Below are 13,867 nucleotides of genomic sequence, written 5' to 3' on the forward strand. Positions count from 1 at the left end.
CAAAAACTCAAAAATGGACAGCACAATAATACCTAATTGTAAAGTAATCATGTTAAAACACTGAATGAAGCTGCATCTGAGCTATAGGTTTTTGTTTTGTTTTGTGTTGTTTTGTTTTGATTTTACTATTATTACTTTTATTTTTTTCTCTATATTAACATTCTATATCTTTTTCGGTTATGTTGCTAGTTCTTCTAAACCAATGCAAATGTACTAAGAAATGATGATCATGCATCTATGTGATGATGTTAAGAATTAATGATTGCATGTGTAGAATGGTATGATCTCTAAATGTTGGGTTAATTTCTTTTTTTCCGTTAATTAAAAAAAAAAAAAAAAAAAAGAGAAGGGATAATTGGAGATGAAGGGATACAGACTGTACAACGGGACTGGATATAAAAACTCAGAAATGGACAGCACAATACTACCCAATTGTAATGCAATTATGTTAAAACACTGAATGAAGCTGCATGTGAGGTATAGGTTTTTTGTTTTTGTTTTTTTTGTTTTTTTTCTTTCTATTGTTTTAATTCTTATTCTGTTGTCTTTTTATTTCTTTTTCTAAATCGATGCAAATGTACTAAGAAATGATGAATATGCAACTATGTGATGTTATTAAGAATTACTGATTGTACATGTAGATTGGAATGATTTCTAATTGTTTTGTTAATTCTTTTTTTAATTAATAAAAAAAAAAAAAAAAAAAAAAAGTAGCCCTGGGCACTTTATGTGAACTCATTCAATCCCCATTAGAATTCTATAAGCTAGATATTACTGTCTCCGTTTTACTGGAAGCAGAAGACTAAAGCTCAGAGGGCTAAATCACGTGCCCATTTCTCTAATTAGTAAGTGTGTAATCTGGTGTGTGACTCCAAAGACTGTATTTCCACTATGCCGTTACACCTCTCTTGTCTGTAAAATGAGTGGAATGAATGGCATGATCTGTCTGGTTCATTCTGCAGCTTAGGAAGTTTCTTCTTCTAAATGTACAGTGAAATTAAAAAAAAAAAAATCCCAACACAGTCTCATAAATAATATCATTCTCTTAAAGTACCAAGCAGCATCTGAATATTTAACAACAGATTTTTCACCACCTGAGCTTGCCTCTGTTCTTTGACAGGGTCCTGACATCCCCCCCCCCCCCCACCAGCACCACCACGTTGTTAAGAATGAATTAAAGAAAATTTTGCATCTAAGTAAGTTGATAAATTATTATGAAACAGTGTAGATTGTGAGAAAAGTTGCTAGATTTTTAGCAAATGAAAATACAAGGTATATAGTTAAATCTGAATTTCTGATAAGCAATGAGTTTTTCTGTATAAGTTTGTCCCATGTGATACTTGGAACATACACTTAAAAAGTTATTAGTTGTTTATCTGGGATTCTAATTTAATCGTATATCCTGCATTTTATCCAGCAATCTAGCAGTAAAATTTCCTGCAGGCTTTGTCTTACTGGAAAGAAGGAGAGGAGAGGGGAGGGAAGGGGAGGGGAGGGAAAGAAAAGAAAAAGAAAAGGGGGGGGGAGGCGAGTTTAAAATTGAACAATAAAGATGACAAAGGAAAGCCCCTTTCCTCCTCTGGACTGGACACTACTGCTTCCGTCTGCACCGTGCACTGCGGTGAGGGAAGGCTTGTTAACTACAGCTGCAACATCACTTTATAAATCATTACTCACTTCCCGTCCATTAACATTACCAAACAGCAAGGGACAACTTGTAAGCTATTATCTGGGAGCCAAGCCCTTGCTTGAAGGTGCATCAAACACATTAGCTCACCAAGTACACTCATATATTTTAAAATAGGATTGCTCTTGCTTAAGGCAAATCCTAAATTCCCCCACTATTACCACCTTTTTAAAATTATTTACTCATAAATGTCCTGATATCCCTCTCTTTCATTGCATCCTTATCAAACAACCAAAGTTTCCAATTTTTACTCTTTTTCCCCATCATCATCAACACAGCAAAGGCATTGATGAAACACCTAAGACGGTTAGATAATGTATAAAGACAATTCAAAATATCTGCCCCTAGAAATTTTGCTAGGTGCTGGGGGTACAAAGATGAATAAGATATCCTTTTATGAAACCATTTTAAATGACTGAGAAATTTAAAATAATTTGGAAAATACTCATCAGATGTTTTGAACTACAGTGGATACCCGGTACCTACTCAAAGCACTATTAGCCTTTTCTTGGCACTACCTCTACCTCCCAGAGAAGTGGGTCCTGGCAATAATCTGAGTGGAGTCATTGCGTCCTTGACCCCTTGGCCATGGCAGCAAATTGTACCAAAGCACATGTTTAATCCAAGCTGTGCCAATTTTATTTTCTCACCTGGGAATTTGGAATCGAGCAGGGAAACAGCAGCTCAGCCTCAGAATGTGGTTGGGACAATGATGTGGAAACAGAGCAGCTGTAGAACAGTGGACTCTGTGTGTGGATCAGAAGCATGGAGAAAGCCAATCAAGAGAAAAAAAGAAGAAAGCAGACAGAGAGAATGAAGAAAGATGGCTTTTTAAATTCATTCATTTACTCAGAGTATATTTATTACATGCCTACCATGTGTCAAACATAGTTCTAGACTATAGGAAGAGAGAGTGAAGACACAAAAGCCCCTGCTCAACACAAAGAATCAATAAATCAAATTTATAGTGTGTCAGTTAAATGCTAGGGAGAAAAAAATTTTAAGAAAATAGAATAAGGAATTCTAGAAAGGTGTAGGACAATTTCAAACAGCATGGACGTGAAGACCTCCCTGAGAATAAGAAGTTTCAGAGAAGACCAGAGGGAGGTGAAGCAATGAAGTCGTTGAATGGAGATATTTTGACGCTTTGGAATTATCCTGAAATAAAACAACTGAGACAGCTAACTTCACAGCTTAAAGGCTGTGAAGGCTAAACACAGCTTAAAGGCTAAACTACATTTGCAAATACTCCCTATTTTAGTTTCATAGGTCGCTCAAGCAAATACTACCAAACTGGTTGGCTTAAACATTGGGAATTTATTAGCTAAAGTTTTGAAGCCAAAAGAAAGTCCAAATCAAGGCATCAAAGGGATGCTTTCTCCCTGAAGACTGGGGTTCTAGAACTGGCTACAGGCAACCTATGGTCCTTCGCTTGTCACAAGGCAAGGTGCATGGTGACATCTCCTGGTCTCTTCCTTCTCTTCCCGGTGCCTTTCAAGTCTTGTTTCCTGTCTCTCTCTCTGTCTGAATTTCATTCTGCTTATAAAGGACTCCAGTAATAGGATTGAGACCCATTCTGATTGAAATGGGTCGGACCTTAACTGCAGTAGCCTCATCAAAAGGTCCGACTTACAATGGGTTCATGCCTACGGGAATGGATTAAATTTGAGAACATGTTTTTCTGGGGTACCTGTAGTTTCAAACCACCCTCTAATATAACAGCTGTCTCCTCTGTCTTTGTTAAGTAGTCAATAAATACATTTTGTGTGCCTACTGTGTGAACTTAGGATAGGCGATGGGATGTAGTGAATGTAGAACAGTCACCTGGAGGTTGCCACTCCATGCCCCAGGCCAGAACTATGTGGGACATGAGAAAAGGAGCTGCCACCACCCAAACCGACCTCCAAGAGTGAGGTGTCCTAGGAGAAATGTTCACGTTCAATTAAAACAGGCAAATACTGGTCTAGAACTAGGATCAGGGAAAGCTACCCTGTTTAAAGACCTTGTTTGAACAGGTAGCACAGAATGTTTGACGCTTACTAATGGTCTAAAGATAAAATATTTTGTGTTCTTGTTTTATTTAAATAAAAATCATTAAAAGCCAGTCTATCTGTGTTTATGGGAGAACAGACTCTATTCCAACTTCAAATATATGTTTCTATGAGGCCATGAAGTCAGAGTAATTTCCACAAGTAGTAGATGACATTTTCTTTGGGTGAAAGGAGAAAGAACAGTAAACTGGAGTCTTCACAGGTTAGTAAGAGCAAACTAATATCAGTGCAAGAAAATGGAGGCCAAAGAATAAAGGAGAGAGAAATACACTGAAAGAAAGAAAAAGTGACACAGAACAAATCAGTTACACGGGGGAATAGAGTTCAGATGAGAGGCAATGGAGCACCTGCTGGCACTCCAGCAGCCAGTTCATGACGAGGCGTTGAAAGCTGGGCAGGTTCTTTTCTTGCAGGGAAGCTGTCAGCCTCTGGGGACTACCACAAACAAGCAAGATGTCTGAATTATTATGCAGCATACAATATTATGAATCACTTTAGACTTCATTAGGTTATGGGACCACACAAGTCAAGTTACAGTGCGCTTGGGAGACACAGAAAAATATTTTCCCATTTCTTTTAGGTCTGTAAATACCAAAGCTGGGAAGACCTCACTCGATTCAGTGTATCAATATAAACTTGGAGCACAACTGCTGTTGTATAATACACCACAGCAAGGTTAATCTGAACTGATGTTATAACCCCTCAAACAGTGATTTGGTTCCAAATCATCTCAAGTTTAGGAATGGGTTGGGAGGAAGGAGAGGTGGCACAGAGGGAAGGGAGAGGACATTAGAATGAAGGAAAACCTGAGAATAGGGTGAGCAGAATTTGGGAGGAGGGATTTCAGAATAGAGACCACCATCGTGACAAGGCATGACTCCAACCTGAACCCTGCCGATGGAGCCTGCTCCACCTCCCCGCCTGGCTCTAGTCACAATGAAACACTCATAGGACCCATCACAGCTGGATGTCACCAAATGTTTCTCACATCCGTACGGTAGGTCTTCCTGTTCTTTCTTCCTTAAATGTCATTTTCTGTCGTACACCCACAAACACTATTTTTCTAGAGCCAGTTCAATCAACACTCCTCTAGAATTTTCTGAAACACTTGTCTCCTTCCTCAAAAAACATACGCTTGGCCATTTCCTCTTTTGTCTCTCCTTCCCTCCCCACCCCATGCCAGCAGTTACATTTTATTACATCTCTGCCAGTTTTCCTCCTAACAGACTGAAGGCTTCTTGCAGGCAGGAATGATTCTGTTTCATTATTACTTACCAAGATCTATCAACTAAAAGGCAAGCAATTCAATTACCTGCAGTTTAAATTCTTTTGACCTCAACTCTCATCTTTTAAATAATTCTCTGATCTTCTGTAAATTCAGGCAAAAGCAGATGATGACTTCTGTCCAAGTCCGCAGACAGTGAGCTTTAACCTCCAACTGTGATCACAGCAGAATTTGAAGACATGCTGCTAACAAGTCAGATTCCAGCTGACATGAGTCACCATGGGCAACTCCAGCTCTTTTGGGAAGAACAGGAGTAAAATGAGGAATGGTCAACCTCTCAGTTACTCTTGCTCAAAATAATGGACAAGTAAGTGAGTGGTCAGAGGAAACTCATCTCAAATCTTTATCTCACTAATTCTAATTCAACTGTGTCACTGATATTTCAAAGTGGAAGCTCTGTAGTAACTTCAATCCCAGCTGTTCCAAAATTAAACCCATCATTGTCCCATTTAATCAACAATTCTTTCCAATAACCCCTCATCTCTTGGGATCCCCTGACTTGAATATTGGAATAATCGTTAACTCTCTCCTCCTCGCCTTCACTTCTCATGTAGAATTTGTTTTAGGCTCTACGGTTCAAAAAATACTCTGTCTCCATGCAATGAAGTTCACGCATTTTTTTAATGGTAATGCCAAACTAATATTCCTCAAATATTGCTTTCATCGTGCTTATGACAATACAAAAGGACTCAGCATCACACCATTTTGGGATAAACTCCAGGTGAGGGCAGTGTTTGAAAATGGTGTGGAGTAGGGACAGACACTCCCCGGTAGATTTCTCCTGGTAATGTGGATTGGAAAAAACTTCTGGAGAAAAATTTAGAAATATCCATCAAATTTAAATATGCACTAAGGATTTATCGCATGGAAAACTTCCCTAAGTATACAAATACATATTATAATTCACATTTGTTGCAGGATTATTCTCCCTAGTTCACATTTATAGAACAATCAACCCAACAGGGTTGTAATAAATATTCTTTTCAAGTGCACATAGAAGGACCATATTCTGGATCATAACACAAATAAGAAACATAAAAGAACAAAAATCCTATAAAATATGATCTCAGACAAAAGTAGTTTTAAACTAGAAATCAAAAACAGAGAGATAGCTGGAAAAATCATAAAATATTTGGAGATTAAATAACATACTTCTAAATAACTTATAAACCAAAAAGGAAATCTCAGAGGAAATAAAGATAAAATAAAAAACAAACCCAAAGAAAGCAGAAGGAAAGACATAACATAAAAACAAGTGGAAAACAATAGAGAAAGCCAATGAACCCAAATGTTTTTTTTTAAAAGATCAATAAAATTGATCTAGCCAAACTGGCAATGAAAAAACAGAGAACACTCAAATTACCATTATAAGGAATGAAAGAGTGGACCTCACTACAAACCATGCAAACTAAAAGGTTAATAAGGGAATACCACAAACATCTTTATGCCCATAAATTCAGCAACTTATATGAAAAAGGCCAATTCCTTGAAAGACACAAACTAAAATCACTCAAGAAGAAATAGACCATCTGCTTATTCCTATATCTATTTATGAAATTGAATTTATAGTTAAAAACCTTCTAGAAAAGAAAACTAAGCACAAATAGATTTACTTGTGAATTGTACCAACACAATTTAAGGAAAAAATAGTACCAATTTTGGACATCTTCTGGAAAATAAAAGTGATTCCCCCAAATCATTTTATAAAGCCAACACTACTTTAATACCAATGCCAGATAAGAAACTGCAAAAAAGGGAAATTACAGGCCAATACTCTTCATAAGCATACATGCAAAATTGTCAATACAATGCTAGCAAATCAACATCAGCAATTTATATAAAGGATAATGAATTGCAAAAAACCACTAGAACTAATAGAAGAGTTTAAATCATAAGATAGAAGGTCAATTTACAAAAATAAATTGTATTTCTATATAATGGCAATGAACAATTAGAATTCAAAATTATTTTTAACTATACCATTTACAATAATAGCACACACGATAAAGAAGGAAATACTAAGGTACAAATCTAACAAAATATGTGCAGGACCTATATGCTGAAAACAGCAAACACTGAAGAAAGAGATCAAAAATGTAAATAAATGGAGAGCTATAGCAATAAGTCGAGAGTCTTCATGGATTAGAAAACTCAATGTCATAGCATTGAATTGTAATGTTGTACAATTATTGTCATTGTATTGTAAATAGATCACATTGCAAGTGTATTATTGTTTATTGTAATTATTTAACATTGTAATATTGTATATATTGTAGACTCAAACTGACTTACAGATTTCTGATTTCTACTACAACATGTAAAGAGCTTAAAAGTCATCACCCGCATTCTAACAACAAGAAAAAAGGCTGGAAAAAAAACTGAAAAACAATAATTCTTCTTAGATACATTAGTCTGTTACCCTGAAAACCAAAGACAGGTGTATACAGATAATTACGGTTTACCTGGAGCAGAATCCCAGGTGCAGAGGCCCCTTGCTGGAGACAGTACTAGTAGGAAAACTTAAACTGTAATTGATGAATTGCTGGATGCTCAATGTAGATTAACTGAAAACTCCAGAGCCCCAGTCTTAGTAGGGCTTCCAAAATGTCATGTATTTTACCTCCAGGATCCCCAGCAGGTTTCCAAGGTGAAGACCTTACAAAAATACCCTTACACTTCAGCAGGAGAAGGGATAAGTAACCATTTTTAAATACTCTCAAAGCATTCTGTTCTCCTTAACAATGACCCGCCCACATGCAAACTACTTTGCCAAAGCTTATCCAACATAGATTTTAGCAGAGCCCAACTGAGGTGGGCAAAGGGAAATACCCAACTCCAGCCCCCTTTAACCTTCCTATCTCACCTAAGGGGTTGAGGGGAGCACAGTTTAAGGACTTGTGGAGATCACAGTTCAGGGGTACAGGCTCCCTGAAAGACTGAGACCTAACACTAGTATAATAGAACACTTCTCTTCACACCACTTCCTGCCTCATCAATAGAGCTCCTGTACAACAACATGAGATTACAGCTAAAGTAGCAGCAAGGCTCAGACTTTATTTAAGAATTGTCCAGGAAAATGCAAAGCTAACAGGGGATATAAACAAGGACAATGGAGGAAATGTTGGCCTCTGATACCTATATAATAAACATAGCCTAACTTCTAGTCAGAGAAATATACACCCTCAGGCTAACAACCTATTTATCTCAGTTTTTTGACCCAGTACATCATGTCCAGCTTTTAAAAACAATTATAATGTAGAATAAAGAACAAAAACACAATCTGAATTGGCCAAATAGACATTAGAACCAGACTTGGACATGGCAGAGATTTGTAATTATCAGATCAGGAATTTAAAATAACTATGATTAACTTTTACAAGTGACTTTGTGATTGTGAAAACTTTGTGTCTGATGCTCCTTTCATCCAGGGTATGGACAGATGAGTAAAAAAACATAGATAAAAGATAAATAATTAGTAGGGGAATAAAGGGTAAAATAAATTAGGTAGATGGAAATACTGTTGGTCAATGAAAGGGAGGGGTAAAGGGTATGAAATGTTTTAGTTTTTTCTTTTTATTTCTTTTTCTGAAATGATACAAATGTTCTAAAAATGTTCATGGTGATATATATACAACTGTATAGTGATACTTTGAGCCATTGATTGTACATCATGTATGGAATGTATGTATGTGAAGATTTGTCAATAGAAATATTTTTAAAAAATAACTATGACCCACCCCCACTTGCGGGTGGTGGCCCCTCAGTTGTGCAGCTTCCCCGGGACCACCTGTCTCCTTCAGGGTGTGGGGGCCTGTGTGGGACCGAAGAGCTGGCTTGGGACAACGCCCAGGCTCTGCCTCGCTGGGACTTGGCTGTCCCGCCCTTCGGTTGTCCACTGGGCACCTTGCTGCCCCCGCCACAAGTGGAGGAGATGGACGTAGCCAAGACTCTGCTTTTGAGTTCAGCCCCCAAACCAGAATCTCACCAGGGGGGAATTTTAATTTAAAAACTTAAAAAGAGAATTTTCTAACTTAAAAAAAAAAAGAATAACTATGATTAACATGCTAAGGGCTCCAATGAAAAGGTGGACAATATGCCAGAATAGATGGAAAACATAGGCAGAGAAGTGGAAACTCTATGAAAGAATCAAAAGGAAATGCTCAATATCAAAAATATAACAGAAATTAACAATGCTTCTGATGAGCTCGTGAGTAGACTGGACACAGCTGAGCAAAGAATCAGTGAGCTCAGATAGGACAACTGAAACTTCTCAAACTTGAAAAGCAAAGAGTAAATGACCAAAAAATGGAACAGAATATCCTAGAACTGTGGATAATTACAGAGGTGTTTCATATGTGTAGTTGGAGTACCTGAAGGAGAAGAAAGAGAGAAAGGAACAGAATAAATATTTGAAATAATGATGGATGAAAATTTTCCAAAGTGAAATAACAGATACCAAACCACAGATCCAGTAAGCTCAAAGAACACCAAGCAGAATAAATACCTAAAAAATCTATACTTAGGCATATCTACATAAATAAAGTCAAAGACAAAGAGAAAGTCTAGAAAGAAATCTGAGGGGAAAAAAACACCTTACCTATAGAGGAACAAGGGTAAGAATTATGTAAGATTTCTCATTCAAGCCATAAGAGAATGGAATGCAGTATTCAAAGTATTGTAACAAACAAACAAAAAACACCTAGAAGTCTATATACAGTGAAATTATCCTTCAAAAGTGAAGGAAAAATAAAGACTTTCTCAGACAAACAAAAAATGATTGAATTTGACAACAGTTGACATGTCTTGCAAGAAATGTTAAAAGAAGTTTTCCAGAGAGAAGGAAAATTGTATAGGTCAGAATTTCGGATCTACATAAAGAAAGGAAGCACTTTTGAGAAGAAATAAATTAAGGTGAAATCAAACATTTTCTTTTTCTTACTCTTAACTGATCTAATAGATAACAAAATAATAATAGCAACAGTAATCAGATGATTACATCTTATGGATAGATGAAATGAATGACATCAATATTACAAGGGATGGGAAGGAGTTGGGTATACTCTGTTATAAGGTACCTGTACTACCAGTTAAGTTGTATAGTAATATTTGAAAGTGTATTCTGATTAGTTGTAAATGTATTTTGCAAGCTATAGGGCAGCCATTAGAAATTATACAAATATGGTATTATTCCAACTATGTCAATATTCCCTTTAAATGTGAATGGTCTAAATACATCAGTTAGAAACCAGAAGCTGAGTGGATTAAAAAATAAAAGATACAACAATACATTGTCAAGAAACCCACTTTAACTGAGATGATATAATCTAGGAATGCCTAGCATATATAATGATAGTGACTAAATGTACAAATTTAAAAATGTTTTTGCATGAGAAAGAACAAAGGAATGTCAATACTACAGGGTGTTGAAAATAGATGATAATTCATATTTTAAATTTTAAACTTATGTGTGAGACTAAAGCAAAAAAATGTTATTTGGTACAAAATTTACATTTTGGCTAGTGCATTTCCTAATATAACTTTTATGTGGATAGCGTATTTGAACACCATAAGTACATGGAACCTTGAGTAGGGCATGAGATTTTGTAGGTTCGTCCAGACAGATGCACGGATAAATCCCAGGGTGACTTGAACAGCGAATAAAAAAGTTTTTGCGAAGTCCCCTTGGGAGAATGGTGAGAAAAGGAGAAAATTCAACTTCCCCAAGTGGAGAATTCCTGATATTCTCACAAGCAGTGGGGACAACCAAAGCAATAGGCTTAGCCCTCAATCTTGGGGTTTGTTCATATGAAACTTAACCCCACAAAGGATAGGCTAAGCCTACTTAAAATTAGGTCGAAGAGTCACTCCCTGAGAACCTCTTTTGTGCTCAGATGTGGCCTCTCTCAGCTGACATGACAAGCAAACTCACTGCCCTCCCCCATCTATGTGGGGCATGACTCCCAGGGGTATGGACCTTCCTGGTAACATGGGACCAAAATCCTAGAATGAGCTAGGAATCAGTATCAAGGGATTGAGAAAACCTTCTCAACCTCAAAAGGGGGAAGAGTGAAATGAGACAAAATAAAGTGTCAATGGCTGAGAGATTCCAAACAGAGTTGAGAGGTTATCCTGGAGGTTATTCTTATGCATTAAATAGATATCACCTTTTTAGATAAGGTATAATGGAGAGGCTGGAGGAAACTGCCTGAAAATGTACAGCTGTGTTCCAGTAGCCATGTTTCTTGAAGAGGATTGTATAATGATATAGCTTTCGCAATGTGACTGTGTGATTGTGAAAACCTTGTATCTGATGCTCCTTTTATCTATCTTATGGACAGATGAGTAAAACATATGGGTTAAAAATAAATAAATAATAGGGGGAACAAATGTTAAAATAAATTTAGTAGATTGAAATGCTGGTGATCAGTGAGGGAGATGGGGAGGGGGTATGATAGGCATGAATCTTTTTCTTTTTTCCTTTTATTTCTTTTTCTGGACTGATTCAATTGTTCTGAGAGATGATCATGGTGATGAATATACAACTATGTGATGATATTGTGAGTTATTGATTATATACCAAGAATGGAATGATCATATGGTAAGAATGTTCGTGTTTGTATGTTGCTATGTTAAAAAATATATATATATTAAAAAAAAAAAAGAAATCCACTTTAAATACAAAGACACAGACAGATTAAAAGTAAAGAGATTGGGGGTGCACAGGTAGTTCAGTGGTAGAATTCTCACCTGCCATGCCTGAGACCCAGGTTCAATTCCTGGTCCATGCACTTCCCAAAAACAAACAAGCAAGCAAACTGACAAAAAAAAAAAAAAACCCAAACAAAAATTCAACAAATGGTGCTGCAATAAAGGGATACTCATATGGAAAAAGAATGAAATGTGACCCCCACCATACAGCATACAAAATGAAAAAGTAAGAGGATGCATGGGACACCCATGGGAACTTGCTCTGTACTCACACACGTACAATCCTAAAGCATGGGCCATCCGTAACTAGGGGGAGAAATTCTATGGATAAATGCTTCCCCATTTCATTTTCTGGGTCAGACAGTTCTGAAACTTCATAAGGCTCTTCAGAAGGTTCTGTAGCTGAGTACCATCACCCACTGAATGAATAATGCAATAGTGCCTCCTTGTATTGGTTCTCCCTCATTCCCTGTTTCACTCCTCCATCCCTCACCCCTACTCACAAATAAACTATTGCAAGCAAAGAAAAAAAAAGTTAAGGGTTGGAGAATATATATGGTGCTAACACTAATTAAAAGACACTATTTTAATTTCAGGCAAAACAGATTTCAGAGCAAGATAAATAATCAAGGGATAAAGAGGAGCATTGCATACAGATAACAGGGTCAATTCACTAAGAACATATAACAACCTGTATGCACATATGCCTAACAACAGAGCAATAAAATACATGAGTCCAAAACTATAAGGAGAAATAGATATAGCCACTATTATAGTTGGAGATTTTAATGCCGTCTCTATCAATCTGTAACTGACAGATCCTTCACCATCAACTAGATTGAATTGATATTTATTGAATACTTCATCCAACAAATTTACATGGAACATTCACCAAGGTAGAGCACATCCTGGTCCATAAAACAAATTTTAGACTTTCTAAAAGTCTGAAATTATGTCAAAATGAAAAGTAAAGAAAAGGGAAAGCATCTAATGTCTGCACTCGGTTTCACCTCATTCATTAGATTCAAGAACAGTGTAGTCAGCCTAGTGATCGATGCCATTTTTCGGAGGAAAGGTTTTGATCACGGTTTCTGATCAAGGTTCTCTATATTTTTCCTCAAAAAATAAAAGGAATATTTCCATTTCAAGTGAATTTGTACAATGGCTAAATTCAGATAGAATATCAGTTCTCCTCTGGAAACCACCATTGCCTCAGAAGAATAAATAAAACCTCAGGAAGAGTTCTGGGTTTCTGAGAAATCAGGCTTTTCTAATAACATAAATCTTTTATATATGGATTCTTTGCATTTCTTCTCAAAGGAATTTTTGCTTATTGCATTTGGGAATTGAGGACAAGCTTCTCATTAGAGAATTCACACCATATATTTACAACACGGATTTCAGAAACACGATTGGTGGATTTTAGAATCTTGAGAAATGCATGGAAATCTTAATAAGTTCGATTGTCTTTGTGGAGACAATATAATGGAATTATTAACTTATTACAATCAGAGTCTATTTCATACTTATAGGTATGCTTGAGTACTATTGCAAATCTTTTGGTATCCTGGGTATCGTTAGTTAAAACCTGATAATATGATACAATTCCTGAGCTTCAATTTCCTGTGAATGTCCAACACCATCTAATAGCAATAACGGCTACGGTGGCAGACAAATAATAAAAATTATGCTAATGAATTAGTGTTGCATAATCTCTCTAGGTGGTCACTATTTTCTTTTTTTATGGTCTAATGGTTCCTTTTAGGATCTGACTGTTACAAAATCCTCAGGTTATTAATCTGTAAGAGTCAGAAACCTACTGGGATCCTTTTGGAAGGAAAGTACAATTTTGTCTTTGGATTGTGTGCTTACTCTCCATGTCATTGCTTACATTTCAGGATACTATAGAGAGCATTTTCCCACGATTTGCAAACCAATATATGTTATTGCGGTCTCTGAACACAGTTGCATTGGTACCCATCATGAATTCCTGGTTCCCTCTTCAGCAGAAGCTAATGGTATGTACTAAAAGCCCTATAGTGGTTGTTTAAACTGTATGATTATCTTATGTTGATATGCCAGAGTTCCTTTTAGGGTGAAGATTGCTGGAGTACTTAGCAAACTTGGAATGCAGTG

This window comes from Tamandua tetradactyla, chromosome 4 (genome assembly GCF_023851605.1).
Source record: "Tamandua tetradactyla isolate mTamTet1 chromosome 4, mTamTet1.pri, whole genome shotgun sequence".
NCBI classification, from domain to species: domain Eukaryota; kingdom Metazoa; phylum Chordata; class Mammalia; order Pilosa; family Myrmecophagidae; genus Tamandua; species Tamandua tetradactyla.